This window comes from Balaenoptera musculus, chromosome 8 (assembly GCF_009873245.2).
Source record: "Balaenoptera musculus isolate JJ_BM4_2016_0621 chromosome 8, mBalMus1.pri.v3, whole genome shotgun sequence".
Taxonomy (NCBI): domain Eukaryota; kingdom Metazoa; phylum Chordata; class Mammalia; order Artiodactyla; family Balaenopteridae; genus Balaenoptera; species Balaenoptera musculus.
In genome coordinates, this window is record NC_045792.1 from 54,099,256 (window position 1) to 54,125,637 (window position 26,382).

General features: G+C 38.4%; 1 pseudogene; it reads left to right on the plus strand.

Moving 5' to 3' along the window:
* Positions 1 to 26,382, plus strand: part of LOC118899506 — a 76,225-nt pseudogene that overhangs the window by 16,925 nt on the left and 32,918 nt on the right.

Below are 26,382 nucleotides of genomic sequence, written 5' to 3' on the forward strand. Positions count from 1 at the left end.
ATTTGTCTCTAGGTATTTTTTGATTTCCTCTTTGATTTCTTCAGTGACCTTGGTTATTTAGTAGCATCTTATTTAGCCTCCATGTGTTTGTGTTTTTTACAGTTTTTTTTCCTGTAATTGATTTCTAATCTCATAGCATTGTGGTCGGAAAAGATGCTTGATATGATTTCAATTTTTAAAAATTTTCTGAGGCTTGATTTGTGACTCAAGATGTGATCTATCCTGGAGAATGTTCCATGTGCACTTGAGAGGAAAGTGTATTCTGCTGCTTTTGGATGGATTGTCCTTTAATTATCAATTAAGTTTACCTGCTCTAATGTGTCATTTAAGGCTTGTGTTTCCTTATTTATTTTCATTTTGGATGATCTTTCCATTGGTCAAAGTGGGGTGTTAAATTCCCCTACTATGATTGTGTTACTGTCGATTTCCCCTTTTATGGCTGTAGCATTTGTCTTATGTATTGAAGTGCTCCTATGTTGGGTGCATATTTACAATTGTTATATCTTCTTCTTGGATTGATCCCTTGACTGTTAGGTAGTGTCCTTCCTTGTTTCTTGTAACAGTCTTTATTTTAAAGTCTATTTTGTCTGACATGAAGAAAAGGGAGAAAAAAAGACAGAAGGAAAGAAAGAAAAAAACAAAGTTATTAAAATAAAAAATTTTTTTAAATTATTAAAAATAAAAAAGTAATAAAAAAAAAGAAAGAAAGAAGAGAGCAACCAAGCTAGAAAACAAATCCAAACAAATTTGTTTAGTGAAATAGTGAGGAGAAAAAAATTAGAGCGCACACTTATCAAAATATGTGCTTTGATAGGGAAAGAACCTCTATTGTTTTTTAAAACAGAAAGTGACTTAGGGTCACCCCTCAAATTATACCTGTCCTATTCCTCCACGTTACTCGAGTGATGAAACTTGAGGGCCAGAGAATGGATTCATTGCCTGTGGTCACCAAAGCTAGTTGCTTACATATGCCTGTTACTGGCAGTTTTTAAGTTCCCTGCACTAGAGGTCCTGTTAGAATCTATGAGCTTGCCAGTTTTCCTTATCTTAGTATGCCAAATATAGTAAAGGCCAGGCTCCCACACAGTAGCTCTAGCCTAGTATTCGACTAGTCAAGTTCCTTCACTTATCCCCTGTTGTTCTGACTCCTGATAGTCCTCTCTCCAGAGACCCCAAATGGCAGACAGGAGGGGAACTCTCCCCTTGTCTGTCTCCTGCATCAGATTGTGAGCTCCTTCAGAACATGGACCATTTTTTCATATTTGTACATTTATGTCAACGGCATCCATCACAGTATCTTGCTGAGCACAGAGTAGATGCTCTGAAATTATGTGATGCTGTTGAATTATATTAGTATATATTAAGAGATCCCTATTGCTCCTCTGGCTCTATGCTGTAATCATTTAATCTTATCAAAAATCTTATGTTTTGGAGCTACTTTGTCTCTTGAATATGTGTTGTAAACAGTAATGGTATGATTTTTTGCCTGGACCTGCCCTAAAACCTGCCAGTCTTGGCCTAGCTTTGTTACAGTTTACATGGGAAAATCAAGTTGCTGAGATTCTAGCAGGTTCAATTAGTGGTGCTGGTAAGGTTCATTCCAGGACAGGGCAAAAGCTGAGTGAAATGGATAGCATCTAGTCTGGGGAGAGACATTGTCCTCTTGAGACAAGGGTTTCCTGATGTTCTGTATCTTCAGGTTGAGGTGAGGGCACCTGATGGCATAATGGATATAGTAGGTTTTGGTAAAGAAAGGAAAAGGAGAGGCAAAGGCCTGTCAGGACTTCATTTACCATATCAGAAAGGACTAAGTAGTCACAATGATAAACTTTGTAAAATTAGAAAATTTTAATCCTTTCCTTACATTTTGTACTTTCTGCCCTGATCAGCATAGAGAGTAAAATTCACAGAATAAGAAGGAACTATGGTCTTGTTTTCAGGGTTTGGATTGAGGTAGCCAGGTAGAGAAGACGTAAGCTGGTTTCCCCATCCATAATTAGGCTTTGGGTGGGAGAAGGAAGCCCCCAAGGGCCTGAGTGGGGAGTGGTATCTAAAAGAAGAGAGGGAAGGTGGCTGAGTTCCTGAGACTGGCTACACAAAGGTGGAGATCTTGAGGCTGATATGTGTTTCAGGAAGGGTGTCAGGAGAAGGTTTCTTCTGGGAGATTGGTGACTCTGGTAGCTTAAGTTGCATATCAGCTGGACATGATGAATCTGGCTTTTCTCCACTGTGAAGAACGTGAAGACGGTGTCTGAGACCCCTGCAGTGCTACCAGTTTCAGAAGATGAAGATGATGATGATGATGCTACCCCACCTCCAGTGATTGCTCCACGCCCAGAGCACACAAAATCTGTGAGTCTTTGGGGACGTGGGCAGCTTTGTGATTTATTAGAGTTTGGAGGGGGAGTGAAGGGTGGGTGCTGAGGCCTAGAAGTTTAATAATCTGGTAGCAGTCCTTAGATTTTGCAGGTGGTGAAATCACCAATTACCTTGATTGAAAGGTATTTTCTGTATGATTAAAGACAAGAAGTGGTGTATTTATTTATCATTAGATTGCAGATAGTCCCAAAGTGTCCTAGATAATTGGTGTTTGTATCAACTTATCCCAGTTTACTTAGCCTGTTCTTCACAGACAAGAAGATACACAGAATTAGTGTTACTTAGTTTAGGACTAACATAAGTTATTCCAGTCTCCTGGGAAGCAACAAATTAGCCTGCTATAGATCTTTTTTTCTCTGTTAAATATGCAGTGTTCAGCCTCTTAGTACATCAAGGCTCCAGAGAATTTATAAAAACGTTAGTGCTATTAGTACGCTGGATATCAGAAGTGCATTTTGATGCTGGATGTTGGCAGTGATTTTTATTTAACTTCTTTTGAGGTTCTTGCATCTCTGAATAGCCAGGTCCCTCTGCCCTCACTTGGCACAGTCTGCTTTTTACATGATCTAGCATCATTGAGCACTGATGTATCATCAGATGATACTCTTCTAGTGTTTCTTTGTTTGGACTTTTTATTATGACAAGAGCTTCATAATGAAAGAATGATCTAGGGCTTAAACTCTGTGATAATATATATTAAAAAAATGATTGTCTCTGGATTAGAGAATTCATGGAGTTGTTCAAGCAGATGTTGGTTAACTGACTATGGGAGATGCTGTGGAGGAAATTCAAGGGGATTAGATGACCTTTTAGGATTAGAATTTATAAGCAGAATCTGTGGAGTCACCCTTTCTGTAGGCTACAAAGTCACTTTAAGGAAAATGAGCTTCAAAATTGGAGAGTTCTCAAGATATCTCATATTGGTATGGCTCTTTTTGGTTTGCAAGCATATTCATTAAAAAAAAAAATTTCCCACTAAACCATGAACTCCTGAAAAGTAGAGGAAGCACACATAAACATGTTTTTACAGTGCTTAGCATAGTTCTTGGCAGGTTTTAGAAAGGCAGTAAGTATTAAATGAATGAATGAATCAATAAATTTGATCTTCATAGCATTCCTTTCTACAGAAGGCATTGTTAATTCCTAATTTTTAGAAGAAGCTGAGATTTAGAGAGGTAAGTTGATGTATCCAAAATCTCTTAGTAAGCAAAAGAGCCAGGACCGAAAGCAGGTAATTGACCCGAAGTCCAGGTTGTATTGCAGCATAGCAGGCTGGCCTTTTTGTGTGAACATACATGTGCTGGGAGCCAGAGAAGGAGAACGTTAGGGAGGGGAAAGGCAGGCTTTGTGTTCTCAAGGAGCTATGTCAGGAGAGCTAAAGGAAGAGGACAAGGCATGAAAGTACAGGTTTAGGTGCCAGTGATATAGTTTGTCTACATGTACAAAAATAGAAAATTAAGAAATTATTATGCTGGATTAGTCAGGAAGGAAGCTATAGTTTCTGATCTCAGTGTCTTGACTTACTGCTATTTCCTCTATGTGAAAGTTCTCTCCCATTTCACCTATTAAAATTTTGTCCAGTCTTCATTATCCAGCTGAAGAATCTCATTTTCTTATTCATTTATTCATCAAACATTTACCTGAATGCTTACATTTGGTTAGGCAACTGGTTAGACATAGGAGCTCAGGGATGAATGACACAGATTCCCTGTCTTCATAGACATTATAGACTGACCAAAAAATTATGGTGATATTTTTATGAAAAAAAGTGATAAATGACTTGAAGCATCTCCTGTGAATGGCTGTATAACTTGTGCTCACTTCTTCTGAACCTCAGTAGTTTATAGTTTGCTCATCCTTCACAAGAATAGAGGATGGGGCAGTATTTTTTACAGCAAGGCAAAGAATAGATTCTAAGTAAAATTTGCTAAGTAAATGGATTAAGAGGAAATAAAATAATATTCACAAAAATTTGAAAGCCTAATATCTGTTGGGCATGATGATAATCATTTCACACATTAATTATTACTACAACAACCCCGTAAGATAGGTATCATTAATATCACCATTTTACAAATGAGGAAAGTGAATCACAGAGAAGTTAAGCAACCTGCCCATGGTCATACATGTGGTAAGAATAAGAGTTGGGATTTAAGCCCAGGCAGTCAGATTCCAGAATCTGTGGTCTAAATGAGTACACCCTTGCCTCTTAAAGAACAATTGCAGTTCCTTCTCTGCGAGGGTTCAGGATTTAAAGCAGGAGTAAGTCAAAAGAAGAAAACTTAAGTGTTGGATTAGTAGTGAAACATGCTGTGGGAATGCAGGGTATTCATTTCAGCTTGGGAAAGGATAAAATTTTGCAGATGAAGGGGATTCCCATTTAATTATAGAATGTCCTTTAACCTGTACTGAATATCTTAAGTGCTCAGACTCTCATTAACCCCTGTTGTGTATAGTGAGAGCAAGTTAGGCCATTCCACCCTCCAGGTCTGGGCACAGAGGAGGACAAACATAGACTTTGATCTAGGAGAACGGATGAGTTTACTGGGACGTTTTTCTTCTGTGGATGTTCTGCCACACATCTATGGTAGATGGACTTTCCCTCTGCTAAAAGGCTGGTCTTGCCAAATTGTTGCACCAAATGTAGGTATATACAGTCTGTGATTGATCCAATTCTTATTTGGTACTCCAATTTGGTACATGATGACATCTCCCTTTTCACCTGTTGAGAATACCACTTTACCGGTTGCTCTGACCTTGAATGCTGAGAAGGAGAAGAAGAGACCTAAAATGTCTGATGAGAAGAATTTGGAGAAATAATGTAATGACTTTGTAACTTTCTGAAGTTGCCTCTGGTGTGTGTCTGGCTGGGCACAAAGATAGAATGCCCTTGTTATAAAGATGCTGGTATGGGATATGGCCACGATGGCAGAGTAGGAAGACCCTGCACTCACCTCCTCCCACAGGCACACCAAAATTACAACCATTTACAGAGCAGCTATCAATGAGAATGACCAGGAGGCTGGCAGAAAAGATTGTCCACAACTAAAAATATAAAGAAGGAGCCACAGTAAGATGTGTAGAAATGGCAGAGATGAGTATAGTCAAGACTACACCACCAGGTAGGTAACCCACAGATGGAAGGACTATCAAAATTGAACAGGTTCTCCCCAAGGAGTGAGTCCCACATTGGGCTCCTCAGCCTGGGCATGCTGCACCAGGAACCCAAGCCCCCAGAATGCCTTGCTTTGAAGACCAGAAGGGCTTTTTACGGGAGAGCTGGAGAACTGTAGGAAGCAGAGACTTTGCTCTTAAAGGCTGCACACAAAATCTCACATGCTCTTCATCCCACTGCAACAGTAATTTGAAAGGAGCCTGGTTTAGACCCATTTCCTGATCTTAAGAGAGCCTCTTGGAGAAGTGAGAGACAACTGGAATTCCTCCTTGGGAAATAGACACTGACAGCAGCCTTTTTGGGGAACTCATTCTACACAAAGACAGTGGCGCTGGCATCAAGCACCATTTTGGAGTCCTTTCTCAAGCCTATTAGCGCCAGGGAATTACCTGACCGCCATCTGGTTGGCAACATACTCAGGACCCCCCAGGATGAGCAGTCAGTTGCACAAGTACCCAGAACTATTCACCAACAGGCTATGAACGTGGTCTGGCCCATGAGTGGGTTAGTGCAGCCCCAGAGAAACACAGGGCCCATATCCATCAGCCATAGTATTCGGCAGAGCTGAAGAATGCAATAATTGAAATAAAAAATACACTAGAAGGAAGGAACAGTAGATTAGATGTTACAGAGGAACAGATCAGAAAGCTGGAGGACAAAATAGTGGAAATCACTCAAGCTGAACAGAAAAAGAAAAAAGAATTTAAGAAACGAGGACAGTTTAAGAGCCCTCTGAGACAATATCAAATGTACTAATTCGTATTATAGACGTCCCAGAAGGAGAAGAGAGAGAGAAAGGGGCAGAGAACATATTTGAAGACATAATAGCTGAAAACTTCCCTAACCTGGGAAAGGGAACAGATATCCAGGTCCAGGAAGCACAGAGGGTCCCATAATGATCAATCTGAAGAGGTCCACACCAAGAAACATTACAATTAAAAGGGCAGAATTAGAGAATATTAAAAACAGGAAAGTAAAAACAACATATTTTTTACAAGGGAACTCCCATAGGCTATCAGTTGACTTTTCAGCAGAAACCCTGTAGGCCAGAAAGGAGTGGTGCAATATATTTAAAATGAAGAAATGGAAAAACCTGCAACCAGGAATACTCTGCTGGTGGGGCTTTCATTCACATTTGAATAAGCAATCAAAAGTTTTACAGACAAGCAAATACTAAAAGAGATTAGCACCAGGAAACCAGCTTTACAAGAAATGTTAAATGGACTTCTTCAAGTGGGAAAGAAAAGGCCACAACTAGAAAAATGAGAAGTATAAAAGGAAAAATCTCTATCAAAGGCAAAGATACAGTGAAGGTAACAGATCAACCACTTACATAGGTAGTAGGAAGTTTAAAAGACAAAGTAGTAAAATCATCACCCTAAAAATGTATATCCACAAAAAGTAGTTACGGGATACACACAAAAAGATGCAAAATAAGGTGATACAAACAGTAATTATATGGGGGTTTACATAAAAATGCAAGGTTGTTAAAATGTGTTTGAACTTGAGATTAGCAACTTGAAATAATTATACACACACAAACACACACACACACACACACTGCTACATATAAACCTCATGGTAATCACAAAGCAAAAAGCTATAATAGTTACACACACAAAATGGAAAAGAACCCAAACATAACATTAAATATTGTCATCATATCACAATGGAAGAGAGCAAAAGAAGAAAAAAGGGACAAAAAAGAATCCAGAAAAAACCCAGAACAATTAATAAAATGGCAATAGGCACATAACTATCAATAATTACTTTAAGTGTAAAGGGACTAAATGCTCCAATCAAAACATATAGAATGGATGAATGGATACAAAAACAAATACCATGAATGTTGCTTACGAGAGACTCATTGCAGGTCTGAAGAAACACCCAGACTGAAAGTGGAATTCCATGCCAATGGAAAGGAAAAGAAAGGTAGGGTAGTAATACTTATATCAGACAAATTATACTTTAAAACAAAAACTGTAAGAGGCAAAGAAGGACATTACATAATGATAAATGAATCAATCTAACAAGAAGATATAACAATTATAATTATATATGCACCCAACATAGGAGCACCAAAATACATAAAGCAAATATTAACAAACACAAAGGGAGAAATTGATACTAACACAATAATAGTGGGGGACTTTCACACCCCATTTCCTCAATGGACAGATCATCCAGACAGAAAATCAATAAGGAAACAGTGGCCTTAAATGACACATTAGTCCAGATGGACTTAAGAGATCTATATAGAACATACCATTCAAAAGCAGCAGAAGATGTTTTTTTCAAGTGCACATGGAACATGGACCACATGCTAGGCCACAAAACAAGCCTCAGTAAATTTGGTTTGAATTCATATCAAGCATCTTTTCCAACTACAATGTTATGAGACTAGAAATCAACTACAAGAAAAAATTTCGAAAAACACAAACATGTGAAGGCTAAACAATATGCTAGTAAACAATCAATGAATAACTGAATAAATCAAAGAGGAAATCAAAAGATACTTAGATACAAATGAAAACACAATAATCCAAAGTCTATAGAACATAGAAAAAGTAGTTCTAAGAGGGAACATAGGCCCAAGTCAACAAAATCAGAAATGAAAAAGGAGAAGTTTAAGTCAATACCACAGAAATAAAAAGAACCATAAGAGATTACTATGAACAATTATACACCAATAAAATGGACAACCTAGAGGAAAACGAAAATCCCTAGAAATGTACAAGTTCCCAAGACTGAATCAGGAATAAACAAACAATCTGAACAGACCAATTACCAGCAATGAAACTGAAACAGTAATAATAATAATAATAATAATAAAAAACCTCCCAACAAAAGTCCAGGACCAGATAGCTTCACAGGTGAATTCTACCAAACATTTATAGAAGAGTTTACTCCTATTCTTCACAAACTATTCCAAAAAATTACAGAGGAAGAAATGCTTCTGACCTCATTCTACAAGGCCAGCATCACCCTGATGTCAGAACCAGACAAAGATACCACAAAAAAAGAAAATTACAGGCAAATATTACTGAAGAATATTAATGCAGAAATCCTCAACTAAAGATAAATATATAAATAATCAAATCCAACAGAACATGAAAAGTATCAAACACTATGATCAAGTGGGATTTATCCCAGTGGTGCAAGAATGACTCAGCATCCAAAAATCAATCAATGTGATTGATACATCACATTAACAAACTGAAGAATAAAAATCATATGACCATCTCACTAGATGTAGAAAAAGCTTTTGAAAAATTCAACATCCATTTATGATAAAAGCTCTCAAAGTGAGATAGAGGGAACATACCTCACCATAATAAAGGCCTTATGTGATAAGCCTTCAGCTACCACCATACTTGATGGTGAAAAGCTGAAAGCATTTCTTCTAACATCAGGAACAAGACAAGGCTGTCTAATAACTTTGCTGGGTAGAGTATTCTTGGGTGACAGTTTTTAATCTTTCAGTATTTTGAGAATGTCACTCTGCTCCCTCCTGGACTATAGAGTTTCTACTGAGAAATCGGCTGATAGCTTAATGGGGTTCCTTTGTAGGTTACCACCCTTTTCCCCCTGGCTGCCTTTAAAATTCTTTCTTTGTCTTTGAATTTTTTTTTCATTGTGTTTTGAAAAAAAATTTTTATTGGAGTATAGTTGACTTACAAAGTTGTGTTTGAGGTGTACAGCAAAGTGATTCTGTTATATATATGCATATATTCATTCTTTTTCAGATTCTTTACCCATATAGGTTATTACAGAATATTGAGTAGAGTTCCCTGTGCTATGCAGTAGGTCCTTGTTGGTTATCTATTTTATGTATAGTAGTGTGTGTATGTTAATCCCAAACTCATAATCTATCCCTCCCTGCCATGTTTCCCCTTTGGTAACCATAAGTTTTTGAAATCTGTGAGTCTGTTTCTGTTTTGTAAATAAGTTCATTTGTATCATTTTAAAAAATAAGATTCTACATATGAGTGATATCATTATAATATTTGTCTTTCTCTGACTTAGTATGATAATCTCTAGGTCCATCCATGTTGCTGCAAATGACATTATTTCATCTTTTTTATGGCTAATACTCCATTGTTTATATGTACCACATCTTATTTTTGGTTTTGGCCACGCCACACGGCATGTGGGATCTTAGTTCCCCGACCAGGGATGGAACCCACGCCCCCTGCAGTGGAAGTGTGGAGTCTTAACCACTGGACCGCCAGGGAAGTCCCCCCCATCTCCTTTATCTATTCCTCTGTCAATGGACATTTAGGTTGCTCCCATGTCTTGACTATTGTAAATAGTGCTGCATTGAACATTGGGGTGCATGTATCTTTTTAAATTATGGTTTTCTCTGGATATATGCCTAGAAGGGGGATTGCTTCATCATATGGTAGCTCTATTTTTAGGTTTTAAAGGGACCTCCATAGTGTTCTCCATAGTGGCTGTACAAATTTACATTCCCACCAATGGTGTAGGAGGGTTCCCTTTTCTCCACACCTTCTCCAACATTTATTGTTTGTAGACTTTTTGATAATGGCCATTCTGACTGGTGTGAGGTGATAGCTCACTGTAGTTTTGATTTACATTTGATTTACATTTCTCAAATAATTAGCGATGTTGAGCATCTTTTCATGTACTTTTTGGCCACCTGTATGTCTTCTTTGGAGAAATGTCTGTTTAGATCTTCTGCCCATTTTTTGATTGTGTTGTTTGTGTTTTTAACACAGAACTGCATGAGCTATTTGTATATTTTGGAGATTAATCCTTGTTGGTCGCTTTTCTCCCTTTCTGTGGGTTGTCTTTTCATTTTGTTTATAGTTTCCTTTGCTGTGCAAAAGCTTTTGTGTTTAATTAGGTACCATTTGTTTATTTTTGTTTTCATTACTTTAGGAGGTGAATCAAAAAAGATCTTGTTGTGATTTGTGTCAAAGAGTGTTCTGCCTGTGTTTTCCTCTAAGAGTTTTATAGTGTCCAGCCTCACATTTAGGTCTTTAATCCATTTTGAGTTTATTTTTGTGTATGGTGTTAGAGAATGTTCTAATTTCATTCTTTTACATGTAGCTGTCTAGTTATCCCAGCACCACTTTTTTTTTTAAAAACATCTTTATTGAAGTATAATTGCTTCACAATGGTGTGTTAGTTTCTGCTTTATAACAAAGTGAATCAGCTACAGATATACACATGTTCCCATATCTCCTCCCTCCCGCATCTCCCTCCCTCCCACCCTCCCCATCCCACCCCCCCAGGCGGTCACAAAGCACCGCCAGCACCACTTATTGAAGAGACTGTCTTTTTTCCATTGTAAATCCTTGCCTCCTTTGTCATAGGTTAATTGACCATAGGTGCATAGGTTTATTTTTGGGCTTTCTATCCTGTTTCATTGATCTATATTTCTGTTTTTGCTCCAGTACCATACTGTTTTGATTACTGTAACTTTGTAGTGTAGCCTGAAGTCAGGAAGACTGATTCCTCCAGTTCCATTTTTCTTTCTCAGAATTGCTTTAGCTATTCATGGTATTTGTGTTTCCATAAAAATTTAAAAAATTTTTGTTCTAGTTCTGTGAAAAATGCCACTGGTAATTTGATAGAGATTGCATTGAATTAGTAGATTGCCTTGGGTAGTATAGTTGTCATTGACTTTTGATAGTTTTTGTATAATGTGTCTTGGGCAAGGTCTTTTTGTGTTGATGTAATTAGGTATTCTCTTAGCTTCATGAGCCATATAGTTGTCCCCCAGTATTGGGAATTTCTCAGCTATTATTTCTTTCAGTAATCTCTCTGCTTCCTTTTCCCTCTCTTCCCCTTCTGCTGTACCCATTACCCTAATGCAGCCCTTCCTAGAAGAGTGGGATAGGTCTAACAGAATTTTTTCAAATCTTATTTCTCTTTCCTCTTCTACTTCTATAATTTCCAGATTTCTATGTTTGAGCTTGCTAATTTTCCTTCCATATGTTCTGCTCTCATTCCAAAGCATTCTAATACATTCTTCGTCTCATTTACTGAGTCTTCAGCTCTAGAATTTGTTTTGTTCTTTTCAGATATTCAATCTCTTTGATAAATTATTCCTCTGTTCATTAATTTTATTCCTGAGCTCATTAAAATGCCTTTCTGAGTTTTCCTGTAGTTTGTTGAGTTTCTTCATGCCAGCTATTTTGAATTCTCTATCAGTTAGATTGCAATATTCTCTGACTTTAAGCTTGGTTTCTGAAGAATTGTCATTTTGTGTGTGTGTGTGTTACAATGTTACTGTGGTTCTTCATGGTGCTTGATTAGTTGTTCCTCTACCAGTGCATTTGAAGTAGTGAACATCTTTCTACTTGTTTCTAACAATTCAACAGATAAGAAATTAGAGGTCTTTCTTTTGTTTTCCAGTAGGTGGCACTATAGCACATGTCTTTGATTTCACTTACCTGACCTGCCTCTGATTATATTTGAGAGTCCACACTTTACATCCTCCACTTTATGTCTGTCGGAAGTTTGACCCCTTGCCCTCACTATAATTTCTTGTGCTTCCACAGTCACTGATGCCATGCTGCTGCCAGTGTTCCTGGTGATGCTGCCTGGGACACCAGGATGATGGGCTCTTCTGTTGTGTCTGGGATCTGCTGAGCTGCAGGCTTCACTCTTGCAGGTGGGGGTGGGAGTAGGCAGGGAGCTGGGTCAGGTAGACACCTCTGCCATGTTCCTGTTATCAGGTTCTTGGGCTCCACTACTGTGTGTAGGGGTGGAGTGGAGTTGTGGGTGCCTCTGTGGCTGGATGGGTAGGGTTCACTGTTTCCTAGTTACCTGTGGCCATGGGTGCCACTGTAGCTGGGAAGCCTAAGTCAAGTGTGCCACCTCCCCTACTGCTACTTGGTTCTCTGGGAATGTGGACTCAGCTGTTGAGGCCAGGGAGCTGGGATTCTGCACTGCCTCCATGGTTCCCCTGGTTCCACCTCCTCTATGTGTTCCCATATATTCACCTTTAGATATACAGATGTGTAGAATTCTCCACCATTGTGATGTGTTGGGCAGAGGCACCTTTGTTGAGTTATGGATATTTTACTGGTTAGAGATTGAGGAGAGAGACAAAGGGAACATCTTTCTCTCCATCTTGATGCTGACATCACTCCTGGACAATTGTTTTGGCTAGTTTGGTGCTGGGAGAGAAATCTGATATAGAAGAGATTTAAACACTTGTCTCTTGTCTCTAATCTAGTGGTCCTTCCATTACTCTGTGCCCAGGATTCCAGTAGACATTGAAGTCCTCATTTGGAGGCACCTCTTTGTCTCTCACATTTCATAAGCTGGGAAGGCTCTGATCTTATTGCTAAGGCCTGATGACCCAAGATCTTATCTTCAGCAGAAGAAGCCATGAAGGGAATCTGGAGTACCTGAGGTTTCTTTCCATCAAAATCATTGGTTGTAGAGTGAGAAGGTTGGGAGGTGGGAGTTGCCTGGGGAAGTTCTTAGTTCAAAGACTAAGTCTTTGAACTAATAGTTCAAAGACTATTGGGGCTCAGAGATTAAAAGAGGCACTTCCTGTTCTAGTGAAAATAGAGTTGGGCTCCTCTGAGGGAGGCTACTAGGACCTGCTTGTATATGTTTGGTGGTTGAAACACCATGATGTACTGGTGAAGTCATGCTTAATAGGGACAGCACATACCTCATTGTGCTCTTGTCAGGCTTTTACAACAGTCTGAGCCAAATATTGAGGCTCCATCGAAGGTAAGTCAACTTAAAAAAAACATTATTATGTTTAAATATTGTTAATTGTTCTTTGATGTGAGAATCCAATAACCTAGATGCTTACCTTTACCTACTTACATAACCTTGGGCAAGTCATTTGACCCTCTGAGCCTGAATTTTACTTATTTATAAAATGTGCATGATAACATATACCTCATGAAAGTGTTGAAAAAGTTGAGTAAAGTAATGCATGTGAAAATGCATCATAAACTAAGAATTACGTGTATATTAATTTTTACTTGTATGTATTTATTTGTTCCATAAAGCATTTACTGAACATTTGCTTTATGCTACACCTTGTGCTAAGAACAATGTTAAAGATTCAGACATTATAATCATGTAGTATATAAATGTAAGAAACCATATTTTCCATTATGTACATATAAAACTGTTGTAGTGCTGACAAGACACCTGTGTAAAATAATGGTGAGGAAGTTAGCATGGTATCATTCTGCCAATTTTAAATATGGCTAATTGGAGGCAGAAATAAAGAAGAGGAGATTATACCAATTCCAAAAAGAACCCTAAAAATGAGATTATACCAATACTAAAGAGAACCCTACCTGGTAGGTAATATTATTTCCTTTTTACTGATGAGGAATTTGAGACTCAGAAGTTTAAGTAACTTGTTCAGGGTTGTGCTAATAGCAGTTAGCAAGGGCTGGGTTAGAATCTTTTGATTCTAAAATTTTAACTTGTGCTTTCTGGGCTGCAAGGCCACAGCAGAGCTAAGGTTAGGCACCACGGCCCCTTGTTGTGTTTCTGGCCTCTGGGGCCTCACAGGCCTTGATGGGAGGCAGGCTGGTGCTGGCCAGTTCCTGGAAGGCCTGGAGGCTCCATGTGTGAGAAGCTGGCCACAGAAAACAAACTTGACTTCACTATGTGCCTGCCTTGTGGTTACAAAACTATGAGTGAAAGAGAGTCCATTAAGGTGGCTAATGCAGTGTAGCCAGGAAGGCCTCATTTCCTCCCCCAGGGAGTGTAAATCTTTAGTGGAGCTAGTGAGATACTCTGTGTTTGTGAGCGAGTGCTTATTGGGGGTTATCCAGCTGAGAAGAGGAGAGCTATTGTCTGTCATATGTAAGAAGATTAGCATATTAATGCTGGAAATCTTCCAGTTACAGATCCAGCAATTAATTTTCAAGCCCATTTTTTAGAGGGAATGTGTCCCTACAATCCCACCCAGATTGTAAGAGGGTGCCTTCTCTCCACACCCTCTCCAGCATTTATTGTTTGTGGATTTTTTGATGATAGCTATTCTGACTGGTGTGAGGTGATAGCTCACTGTAGTTTTGATTTGCATTTCTCTAATAATTAATGATGTTGAACATCTTTTCATGTGCTTTTTGGCCATCTGTATGTCTTCTTTGGAGAAATGTCTATTTAGGTCTTCTGCCCATTTTTTGATTGGGTTGTTTGTTTTTATGATATTAAGCCACATGAGCTGTTTGTAAATTTTGGAGACTAATCCCTTGTCTGTTGCATCGTTAGCAAATATTTTCTCCCATTCTGTGGGTTGTCCTTTTGTTTTGTTTATGGTTCCCTTTGCTGGGCAAAAGCTTTTGAGTTTAATGAGGTCCCATCTGTTTGTTTTTATTTCCATTACTCTGGGAGATGAATCAAAAAAGATACTGCTGTGATTTGTGTCAGAGGGTATTCTGCCTATGAGTTTTATAGTGTCCGGTCTCACATTTAGGTCTTTAATCCATTTTGAGTTTATTTTTGTGTATGGTGTTAGAGAATGTTCTAATTTCGTTCTTTTACATGTAGCTGTCCAGTTTTCCCAGCACCATTTATTGAAGAGACAGTCTTTCCTCCGTTGTATAGTCTTGCCTCCTTTGTTGTAGATTAATTGACCATAGGTACGTGGGTTTATTTCTGGGCTTTCTATCCTGTTCCATTGATCTATATTTCTGTTTTTGTGCCAGTACCATACTGTTTTGATTACTGTAGCTTTGTAGTATAGTCTGAAGTCAGGAAGACTGATTCCTCTAGCTCTGTTTTTCTTTCTCAAGATTGATTTGGCTATTTGGGGTCTTTTGTGTCTCCATACAAATTTTAAGATGATTTGTTCTAGTTCTGTGAAAAATGCTATTGATAATTTGATAGGGATTACTGAATCTGTAGATTGCCTTGGGTAGTATAGTCATTTTGACAATATTGATTCTTCCAATCCAAGAACACAGTATATCTTTCCATCTGTTTGTGTTGTCTTCAGTTTCTTTCATCAGCATCTTATAGTTTTTGGAGTACAGGTCTTTTGTCCCTTACGTAGGTTTATGTCTAGGTATTTTATTCTTTTTGATGTGATGGTAAATAGGACTGTTTCTTTAATTTCTCTTTCTGATCTTTCATTACGAGTTTATAGAAATGCAAGATTTCTGTGTATTAATTTTGTATCCTGAAACTTTACCGAATTCATTGATGAGCTCTAGGAGTTTTCTGGTAGCATCTTTAGGATTTTCTATGTATAATATCATGTCATCTACAAATAGTGACAGTTTAACTTCTTCTTTACCAATTTGGATTCCTTTTGGACTCTTGCTATAGTGAGCCTCTTTTATATTGTGATTTTTAAAAGTATTTTTCTAATATAAGTATTTTATTTAGTACGAAGTTTAATCCTCAAGCTTTGGTGCACATGAGAATTTCCTAGAGAGCTTATTAAATCACAGAGTTTCTGGTTCAGTAGGTCTGGGTGGGGCCTGAAAATTTTCATTTCTAGCTCATTCCCAGATGATGTTGATGTTGCTGGTCTGGGGACCTCACATTGAGTACCACTGGTCTCCGATAATAAACTGTGAGTTCCTCAAGGGCTAAGACCACATCTTATTCATCTCTGATCCTAAGTGTTTATGGTCTGGTACTTAGTAGGTGCTTAGTACATACTGAGTCACTCTGTACATTGAATGTATTCTGATTTCAGGTGGCCATTAAGCAGATGAACCTTCAGCAGCAGCTGAAGAGAGACCTGATTATTAATGAGATCCTGGTCATAAGGGAAAGCAAGAGCCCAAATATTGTGAACTACTTATGGAGTGGAGTCCTACCAGAGAAATAGGGCATTTGGGACAGATATATGGTGGAGCTGTTAGAGGAGAAGGCAACACCAGCACTCAGAACTGCCTCCATTTAAGATTTGTCTATGATGCTTGGCTCTCTGCCTCTGACCCTGCATGTTGCTGGATACCTCTGATTGCTGCACAGTATTCTGGGGTTAGGCTGAACCCTACCACCCTGTAGCTTCTCGCAGCTGGTCCTGGTACTGTTTGTTCTGCCCTAGGGAACGCCTTCAGCCCATCTGCCTGAGTCAAATGTATAGGTCTTTAAATCATTCTGTATCTCAAATCTTTCCTTATCCTGCTTACCCTGCTGAATAACTTCTAGTTTGTCTGCATTCATTTAAAATATGACACTCTAGTTTCCTTTGAGATTTGACCATTATGGAGAGAGTGGGACTCAGCTTTTGTAAGAAACTCAACACAACCTAATGATTTCATTCATTGTTTAGTGGGGTTTTTTGTTTTGTTTTTTTTAGGTGGTCTTTTTCATTGTTGACCCCTGGTACATTTGTAGCCAATTTAAATCTCTGACCCTTTTTTTAAACATGAGATTGCCTTAAGCTGGTAACACAGAACTTTTAAATTATCTTCATTAAATCCCATTTTGAATATTCTACCCCATTGTTCCAGTCCATCAGAATTCTGTTCTTCAGCATAATAATAAGGGTTGTAGCTAATATTTGTGTCATGCCTTACTTTGTACTAAACACTTTCCTGAACAGTAGTATCTCATTGTGAGGCAAGGTTTATTATCTGTATTTTACAGATGAAGAAACTGAAGTTCATAGAAGTTAATAACTTGTCCAAGATCAGGAAGCCAGTAAGTAGCAAATGAGGGTTTTGGATTTGAATATTCCCTACATCAACATCCATTCCCTTTCCATTTTTCAAATGTAAAAAAGAAAGTGAGTTTCTTGCCCAGCTCAGAGATGTCACAGGTGCAGGTGATATTGGACCAAGTCTTGGCCTCTAATTCCTTTACTGTTTATACTGCATTGCCTGCTAGATTTCATTTCTGCTAGATTCTACCAGATTTCTTGTTCTGTGTCTAAATCATTGGTAAGCTTCTGGTTTTTTGTTTTGTTTTGTTTTGTTTTTAAGAGGACTTTGATCTTTCCAACACATGATGTTGATAACTGTAGAAAATAAAGCCTTATCCTTTTGGGGGATGATTGTCTCTCCACAATCTGGGTCATGACTGGCTCTGAAAAATCCTCTGAAAGTTATTTTCCATCTTCTCGTCTCTTTTATGAACTCATTATACAGAGAATAGTGTGTGGACAAAGTACTAAAAGTTATAAGGTACCAGGTTTTGTCTCAGGATAAGGAAAAATGAATGCTGTCCAATAGAGTTATGGCCTGTCTCATAAAACAGGGAGTTTCCCATCATTGGAGTTATCTAAACAGTAAATACATGACAATGTTGTTGAAGGAATTTGTGTTCTAGGAAGGGATTAGAGGATTTATAAATTGTTTATTGATCATGCCTTTTCTGGTGTCTCCAGAGGCTTTTACTGTGGAATCAGAAGTAATAAGGCTCAGTCCCTGCCATCAAATAGCTCCTAGTCTGGCATAGAAAAGAATACCGGGGAGTTCCTGCGGGAGGACAAAGTGGGTGCTCTTAACCTAAGCACTCAGTGAAGGTACTGCATTTGATAGTCCATGGCTTTTGTGAGTTCCCAGAAGAGAACTCCATTCATATTACTTCTTCTCAAAATATGTGATGCTCTGAGATTTTACCTTGAGATGTGATTTTAATCATACAATGAAAAGGCTATCTGCTTTTTTTTTTTTTTTTTTTTTTCAATGCTGCTAGGCTTGTGGGATCTTAGTTCCCTGACCAGGGATCAAACCTGGGCTCTCAGCAGTGAAAGTGCAGAGTCCCTACCACTGGACAGCCAGGGAATTCCCTGAGATGTGATTTTAGAAGTTACCTTGGCACAGTGTGTAGTCACAAAGCGTTTGAGACAACCTGAATCTGGTCTTGCATTGTATTAGTTTTGACAGGGACATGTCGGACCCAGGAAAGAGAATCAGCTTTGTCAGTATCTAGAGATAGTCTTTTGGACGCTCATATTTTCCCCCGGTCAGTCCAAGTTGAAGATATCTTCTCCATGTGCTGGGTGACAGGCCACAAATGTATGTTCTTTTTCAGTGAGGAAATAGGCTCCTGGCAAGTGGAAGGCTTTTTACCCAGTCCTGATTCTCTTTTGGTCCACGTTCCCATAGTCTTCTCTCTCAAAAGTGATTGTTGAAGAAAAAAGCAATCTGTCATATTTATTCTTCACGGACATTAAAAAACTACATGACTTTCAAGTATAAAGAAAGAAGAATATTATGGAAAGAGGACTGGATTGAATCATAGTCAAGAGAATAGGCCTCAAATCTTACCCTTTGGTTGAGACCATTTGTTTTTTCCAGTAGTCTCCCTATCTGCCCAGCAATAGTCCCAATATCTGGATGAAGGTAAGATGACATACCACACAGCTTAAGTCAGTCCAGTCTAGCTTCTTTGTCTAAAGCTAGCACAAGAGTCTGTAGAGCTCTGGACTATCTTTGTTGTTATTTGTCTTATTCTACTGCTGAGGAAACTGACCAGGCAGGCCAAGTGACCTTTTTATTTATCACATAATAGGGCTGAGTGATCCAATCTCTGAGTGAAACTATCAGTTCTAACTCATGTCAGCCCCATAATCTCTCCGATAGTACTTAATCGGCAGCCCTTGGCTTCCAGAAGAGGCTTTGGTTCTGCAGCCCTTACTGAATTCATTCCATTCCTAGAATCAGAGACGTTCAAAATGGATATCATTGTCAGCATGATGACATGTGTATAAAACTCTACAGCTTTTCAGTGGCTTTTATGATGCTTATTTCACTTAGTATTTGCAATTCTCTTTTATTTGATTTATTCAGTAAATACTGACATCTATTGTGCTGGACTCTCTGGGGATGGAGTTTTGAACAAGACCCAGTGCGGGTCTCATGGATCTCAAATCTAATAGAACTCTAAAGGAGGTTTAGTGATTTTCCCTAATATTGGTAACGTGGACTCCAAATCCCGTCTTTGTCAAATGTTTGGGTGCTCTCTGCTTTCATGCTTTTAGAGGTTTGGGAGTCATGCCTAATTTTAGGAGGTACTACTTTGTGTTGTGATGAAATAAAATTTTATTATATCTTCAACCTCTCGATTTTAGTTCTGCTCTTTGGGGCTTCACAGAAGAGTCTACTTTGTTTGCTCCTGGTGAATACTTAAGAGGTGTCAAGTTAGTAATTCTGTCCCCCAGATTTTGCTTTTGCTTAGAAAAAAGAACCCTAGATTCTTCCAGAGCTGAGGGAAATGCAGAGTCACTCTGTATGTATGCTTGTCCTTTGAAAACCACTGCTATGGCCCAGGGTACTCTATTCCTTCTCACCCTTTATCTTTACTCCTACAGTTACCTCGTGGGAGATGGGCTATGAGTCGTAATGGAATACTTGGCTGGAGGTTCTTTGACATGGAATACTTGGGAACCCACATGGATGAAGGCCAGATTGGAGCTGTGTGCCATGAGGTAAGGCCAGAGGCCAACCAGCCTTGAGCAGGACGTGGCCTCCATATCTGTGTATCTCAAAGTTCTGCACCTGATGGGATCTCAGCCTGGGCACTGTAGAGGTGGGAGAAATTAACTGAACTCTCCCTTCATTCTCTTATTACACCTGTTTTGAAATTTCTGTTAACATGATATTTTCTTTAATGATAACTTTATTTTGAAAACAAAATTATGTAAACATTGTAGAAAAATTGAGAAGTACCATGTATAATTTTTTCACTCATAATTTCAACCTGTTTATGTTAAGTGCTGTAAACACTTTGTAATATTTTCCATTATCTCTTTCATATGGATATATATTTATATCATATTTTTATTTTACTTTCTTCATGTGCTATGAAGGATATAAGGAAAAGAAAGAAGGTAATGACAGAGGGGATACTATTTCAGACAGAGTAGTCAGGGAAGGTTTTGCCGTACATTTGACTAAAGATATTAATGGTATGCAGAAGCAAGCCAAGCAGAAATCTAGGGTAAAGTACTTCCAGGCAAAAGAAATAGAAAACAAAGCTTAAATCGGTATCTCCTTTCTCCTCATTGCTATTAAAAATCTAAGGTCTGGGGACTTCCCTGGTGGAGCAGTGGTTAAGAATCCGCCTGCCAATGCAGGGGACACGAGTTCGCTCCCTGGTCCGGGAAGATCCCACATGCCACAGAGCAACTAAGCCCATGCGCCACAAATACTGAGCTTGCGCTCTAGAGCCTGTGAGCCACAACTACTGAGCCCACGTGCTGCAACTCCTGAAGCCCGCGCACCTAGAGCCCGTGCTTCGCAACAAGAGAAGCCACAGCAATAAGAAGTCCACGTGCCGCAACAAACTGTAGCCTCTGCTCACCGCAACTAGAGAAAGCCCGCACACAGCAACGAAGACCCAATGCAGCCAAAAATCAATCAATCAATAAATAAAAATTAAAAAAAAAATCTAAGGTCTGTAACATGTTGGGGAAAGCAGGAGGAAAAAAAACTTCCATAAGGCCTTTGTGAGAAGCAGTGTCCTCAGGGAATAGCCACATTTTTATTAGAGCAAGAAGATGAAGAGACTATTCAGAGAAGCTGAGCATACTGGGTGTTTCGCTGATAGAAAACTGGAACTTTACGATAGCCCAATAATAGAGAAGTTTCAGTATTAGGGAAAGAGTAAAAGATTAGGTGATTAGAAGAATAGGTTCAAAGTTTTATGGGGATGAGTGTAATAGTATGCTTGGGGTTTGATGATGTAAGATCTGGCAGCATAGAGATGAAATTATGTAGTTGGATGTTTAATCAATATTAGGAAAAATAAAATCATGTGAAATTGTTACTGTCCTAGAAAATATGATCACCTTTGCATTAAAACCCCTGGGATCTAGAACACGCACGTGCGCATGTGCATACACACACACACGCACACATACGTTAATGGAAGTAACACAGGCCTGGGATGCTTAGGAGATCTGACTTATTTTCTTTGCTGTACCACTAAGGCAGTGTTTCTCAACTTTTGTTTTTTTTAATCAGTCATCAATTTTATACACATCAGTGTATACATGTCAATCCCAATCGCCCAATTCAGCACACCACCATCCCCACCCCACCGCGGTTTTCCCCCCTTAGTGTCCATACGTTTGTTCTCTACATCTGTGTCTCAACTTCTACCCTGCAAACCAGTTCATCTGTACCATTTTTCTAGGTTCCACATACATGGGTTAATATACGATATTTGTTTTTCTCTTTCTGACTTACTTCACTCTGTATGACAGTCTCTAGATCCATCCACGTCTCAACAAATGACTCAATTTCGTTTCTTTTTTGGCTGAGTAATATTCCATTGTATATATGCACCACAAACTTCTTTATCCATTCGTCTGTCGATGGGCATTTAGGTTGCTTCCATGACCTAGCTATTGTAAATAGTGCTGCAGTGAACATTGGGGTTCATGTGTCTTTTTGAATTATGGTTTTCTCTGGGTATATGCCCAGTAGCGGGATTGCTGGATCATATGGTAATTCTATTTTTAGTTTTTTAAGGAACCTCCATATTGTTCTCCATAGTGGCTGTATCAATTTACATTCCCACCAACAGTGCAAGAGGGTTCCCTTTTCTCCACACCCTCTCCAGCATTTGTTGTTGGTAGAATTTCTGATGATGCCCATTCTAAGTGGTGTGAGGTGATACCTCATTGTAGTTTTGATTTGCATTTCTCTAATAATTAGTGATGTTGAGCATCTTTTCATGTGCTTCTTGGCCATCTGTATGTCTTCTTTGGAGAAATGTCAATTTAGGTCTTCTGCCCATTGTTGGATTGGGTTGTTTGTTTCTTTAATATTGAGCTGAATGAGCTGTTTATATATTTTGGAGATTAATCCTTTGTCCGTTGATTCATTTGCAAATATTTTTTCCCATTCTGAGGGTTGTCTTTTCGTCTTGTTTATGGTTTCCTCTGTTGTGCAAAAGCTTTGAAGTTTCATTAGGTCCCATTTGTTTATTTTTTTATTATTTTTTAAAACATCTTTATTGGAGTATAATTGCTTTACGCTGGTGTGTTAGTTTCTGCTTTATAACAAACTGAATCAGTTATACATATACATATGTTCCCATATCTCTTCCCTCTTGCATCTCCCTCCCTCCCACTCTCCCTATCCCACCCCTCTAGGTGGTCACAAAGCACCGAGCTGATCTCCCTGTGCTATACGGTTGCTTCCCACTAGCTATCTAGTTTACATTTGGTAGTGTATATATGTCTATGCCACTCTCTCACCCTGTCACATCTTACCCCTCCCCCTCCCCATATCCTCAAGTCCATTCTCTAGTAGGTCTGTGTCTTTATTCCCGTCTTGCCACTAGGTTCTTCATGACCTTTATTTTCCCTTAGATTCCATATATATATGTGTTAGCATACTGTATTTGTTTTTCTCTTTCTGACTTACTTCACTCTGTATGACAGACTCTAACTCCATCCACCTCACTACAAATACCTCCATTTCATTTCTTTTTATGGCTGAGTAATATTCCATTGTATATATGTGCCACATCTTCTTTATCCATTCATCCGATGATGGACACTTAGATTGCTTCCATGTCCTGGCTATTGTAAATAGAGCTGCAGTGAACATTTTGGTACATAACTCTTTTTGAATTCTGGTTTTCTCAGGGTATATGCCCAGTAGTGGGATTGCTGGGTCATATGGTAGTTCTATTTTTAGTTTTTTAAGGAACCTCCATACTGTTCTCCATAGTGGCTGTATCAATTTACATTCCCACCAACAGTGCAAGAGGGTTCCCTTTTCTCCACACCCTCTCCAGCATTTATTGTTTCTAGATTTTTTGATGATGGCCATTCTGACCGGTGTGAGATGATATCTCATTGTAGTTTTGATTTGCATTTCTCTAATGATTAATGATGTTGAGCATTCTTTCATGTGTTTGTTGGCAATCTGTATATCTTCTTTGGAGAAATGTCTATTTAGGTCTTCTGCCCATTTTTGGATTCGGTTGTTTTTTTGATATTGAGCTGCATGAGCTGCTTGTAAATCTTGGAGATTAATCCTTTGTCAGTTGCTTCATTTGCAAATATTTTCTCCCATTCTGAGGGTTGTCTTTTGTTCTTGTTTATGGTTTCCTTTGCTGTGCAAAAGCTTTTAAGTTTCATTAGGTCCCATATGTTTATTTTTGTTTTTATTTCCATTTCTCTAGGAGCTGGGTCAAAAAGGATCTTGCTGTGATTTATGTCATAGAGTGTTCTGCCTATGTTTTCCTCTAAGAGTTTGATAGTATCTGGCCTTACACTTAGGTCTTTAATCTATTTTGAGTTTATTTTTGTGTATGGTGTCAGGGAGTGTTCTAATTTCATACTTTTACATGTACCTGTCCAGTTTTCCCAGCACCACTTATTGAAGAGGCTGCCTTTTCTCCACTGTATATGCTTGCCTCCTTTATCAAAGATAAGGTGACCATATGTGCGTGGGTTTATCTCTGGGCTTTCTATCCTGTTCCATTGATCTATATTTCTGTTTTTGTGCCAGTAGCAAACTGTCTTGATTACTGTAGCTTTGTAATATAGTCTGAAGTCAGGGATCCTGATTCCTCCAGCTCCATTTTTCTTTCTCAAGATTGCTTTGGCTATTCGGGGTCTTTTGTGTTTCCATACAAATTGTGAAATTTTTTGTTCTAGTTCTGTGAAAAATGCCAGTGGTAGTTTGATAGGGATTGCATTGAATCTGTAGATTGCTTTGGGTAGTAGAGTCATTTTCACAATGTTGATTCTTCCAATCCAAGAACATGGTATATCTCTCCATCTATTTGTATCATCTTTAATTTCTTTCATCAGTGTCTTATAGTTTTCTGCATACAGGTCTTTTGTCTCCTTAGGTAGGTTTATTCCTAGATATTTTATTCTTTTTGTTGCAATGGTAAACGGGAGTGTTTTCTTAATTTCACTTTCAGATTTTTCGTCATTAATGTATAGAAATGCAAGAGATTTCTGTGCATTAATTTTGTATCCTGCTACTTTACCAAATTCATTGATTAGCTCTAGGAGTTTTCTGGTAGCATCTTTAGGATTCTCTATGTATCATGTCATCTGCAAACAGTGACAGCTTTACTTCTTCTTTTCCGATTTGGATTCCTTTTATTTCTTTTTCTTCTCTGATTGCTGTGGCTAACACTTCCGAAACTATGTTGAATAACAGTGGTGAGAGTGGGCAACCTTGTCTTGTTCCTGATCTTAGTGGAAATGGTTTCAGTTTTTCACCATTGAGGACAATGTTGGCTGTGGGTTTGTCATATATGGCCTTTATTATGTTGAGGAAAGTTCCCTCTATGCCTACTTTTTGCCCATTTGTTTATTTTTGTTTTTATTTCCCTTTCTCTAGGAGGTGGATCAAAAAAGATCTTGCTGTGATTTATGTCAAAGAGTGTTCTTCCTATGTTTTCCTCTAAGAGTTTTATAGTGTCTGGTCTTACATTTAGGTCTTGAATCCATTTTCAGTTTATTTTTGTGTATGGTGTTAGGGAGTATTCTAATTTCATTCTTTTACATGTAGCTGTCCAGTTTTCCCAGCACTACTTATTGAAGAGACTGTCTTTTCTCCATTGTATATCTTTGCCATCTTTGTCATATATTAGTTGACCATAGGTGCGTGGGTTTATCTCTGGGCTTTCCATCTTGTTCCATTGATCTATGTTTCTGTTTTTCTGCCAGTACCATATTGTCTTGATTACTGTAGCTTTGAGGTATAGTCTGAAGTCAGGGAGTCTGATTCCTCCAGCTCCACTTTTTTGCCTCAAGACTGCTTTGGCTATTCGGGGTCTTTTGTGTCTCCATACAAATTTTAAGGTGATTTGTTCTAGTTCCGTAAAAAATGCCTTTGGTAATTTGATAGGGATTGCATTGAATCTGTAGATTGCTTTGGGTAGCATAGTCATTTTCACAATATTGATTCTTCCAATCCAAGTACATGGTATATCTCTCCATCTGTTGGTATCATCTTTAATTTCTTTCATCAGTGTCTTATAGTTTTCTGCATACAGGTCTTTTGTCTCCCTAGGTAGGGTTTATTCCTAGGTATTGTATTCTTTTTGTTGCAATGGTAAATGGGAGTGTTTCCTTAATTTCTCTTTCAGATTTCTCATCATTAGTGTATAGGAATGCAAGAGATTTCTGTGCATTAATTTTGTATCCTGCAACTTTACCAAATGCATTGATTAGCTCTAGTAGTTTTCTGGTGGCATCTTTAGGATTCTCTATGTATAGTATCATGTCATCTGCAAACAGTGACAGTTTTACTTCTTCTTTTCCAATTGGGATTCCTTTTATTTCTTTTTCTTCTCTGATTGCCGTGACTAGGACTTCCAAAACTATGTTGAATAATAGTGGTGAGAGTGGACGTCCTTGTCTCGTTCCTGATCTTAGAGGAAATGCTTTCAGTTTTTCACCGTTGAGAATGATGTTTGCTGTGGGTTTGTGATATATGGCCTTTATTATGTTTAGGTAGGTTCCCTCTATGCCCACTTTCTGGAGAGTTTTTATCATAAATGGGTGTTGAATTTTGTCAAAAGCTTTTTCTGCATCTATTGAGATGATCATATGGTTTTTATTCTTCAGTTTGTTAATATGGTATATCACATTGATTGATTTGCGTATATTGAAGAATCCTTGCATCCCTGGGATAAATCCCACTTGATCGTGGTGTATGATCCTTTTAATGTGTTGTTGGATTCTGTTTGCTAGTATTTTGTTGGGGATTTTTGTATCTATATTCATCAGTGATATTGGCCTGTAATTTTCTTTTTTTGTAGTATCTTTGTCTGGTTTTGGTATCAGGGTGACGGTGGCCTCATAGAATGAGTTTGGGAGTGTTCCTTCCTCTGCAATTTTTGGAAGAGTTTGAGAAGGATGGGTGTTAGCTCTTCTCTAAGTGTTTGATAGAATTCACCTGTGAAGCCATCTGGTTCTG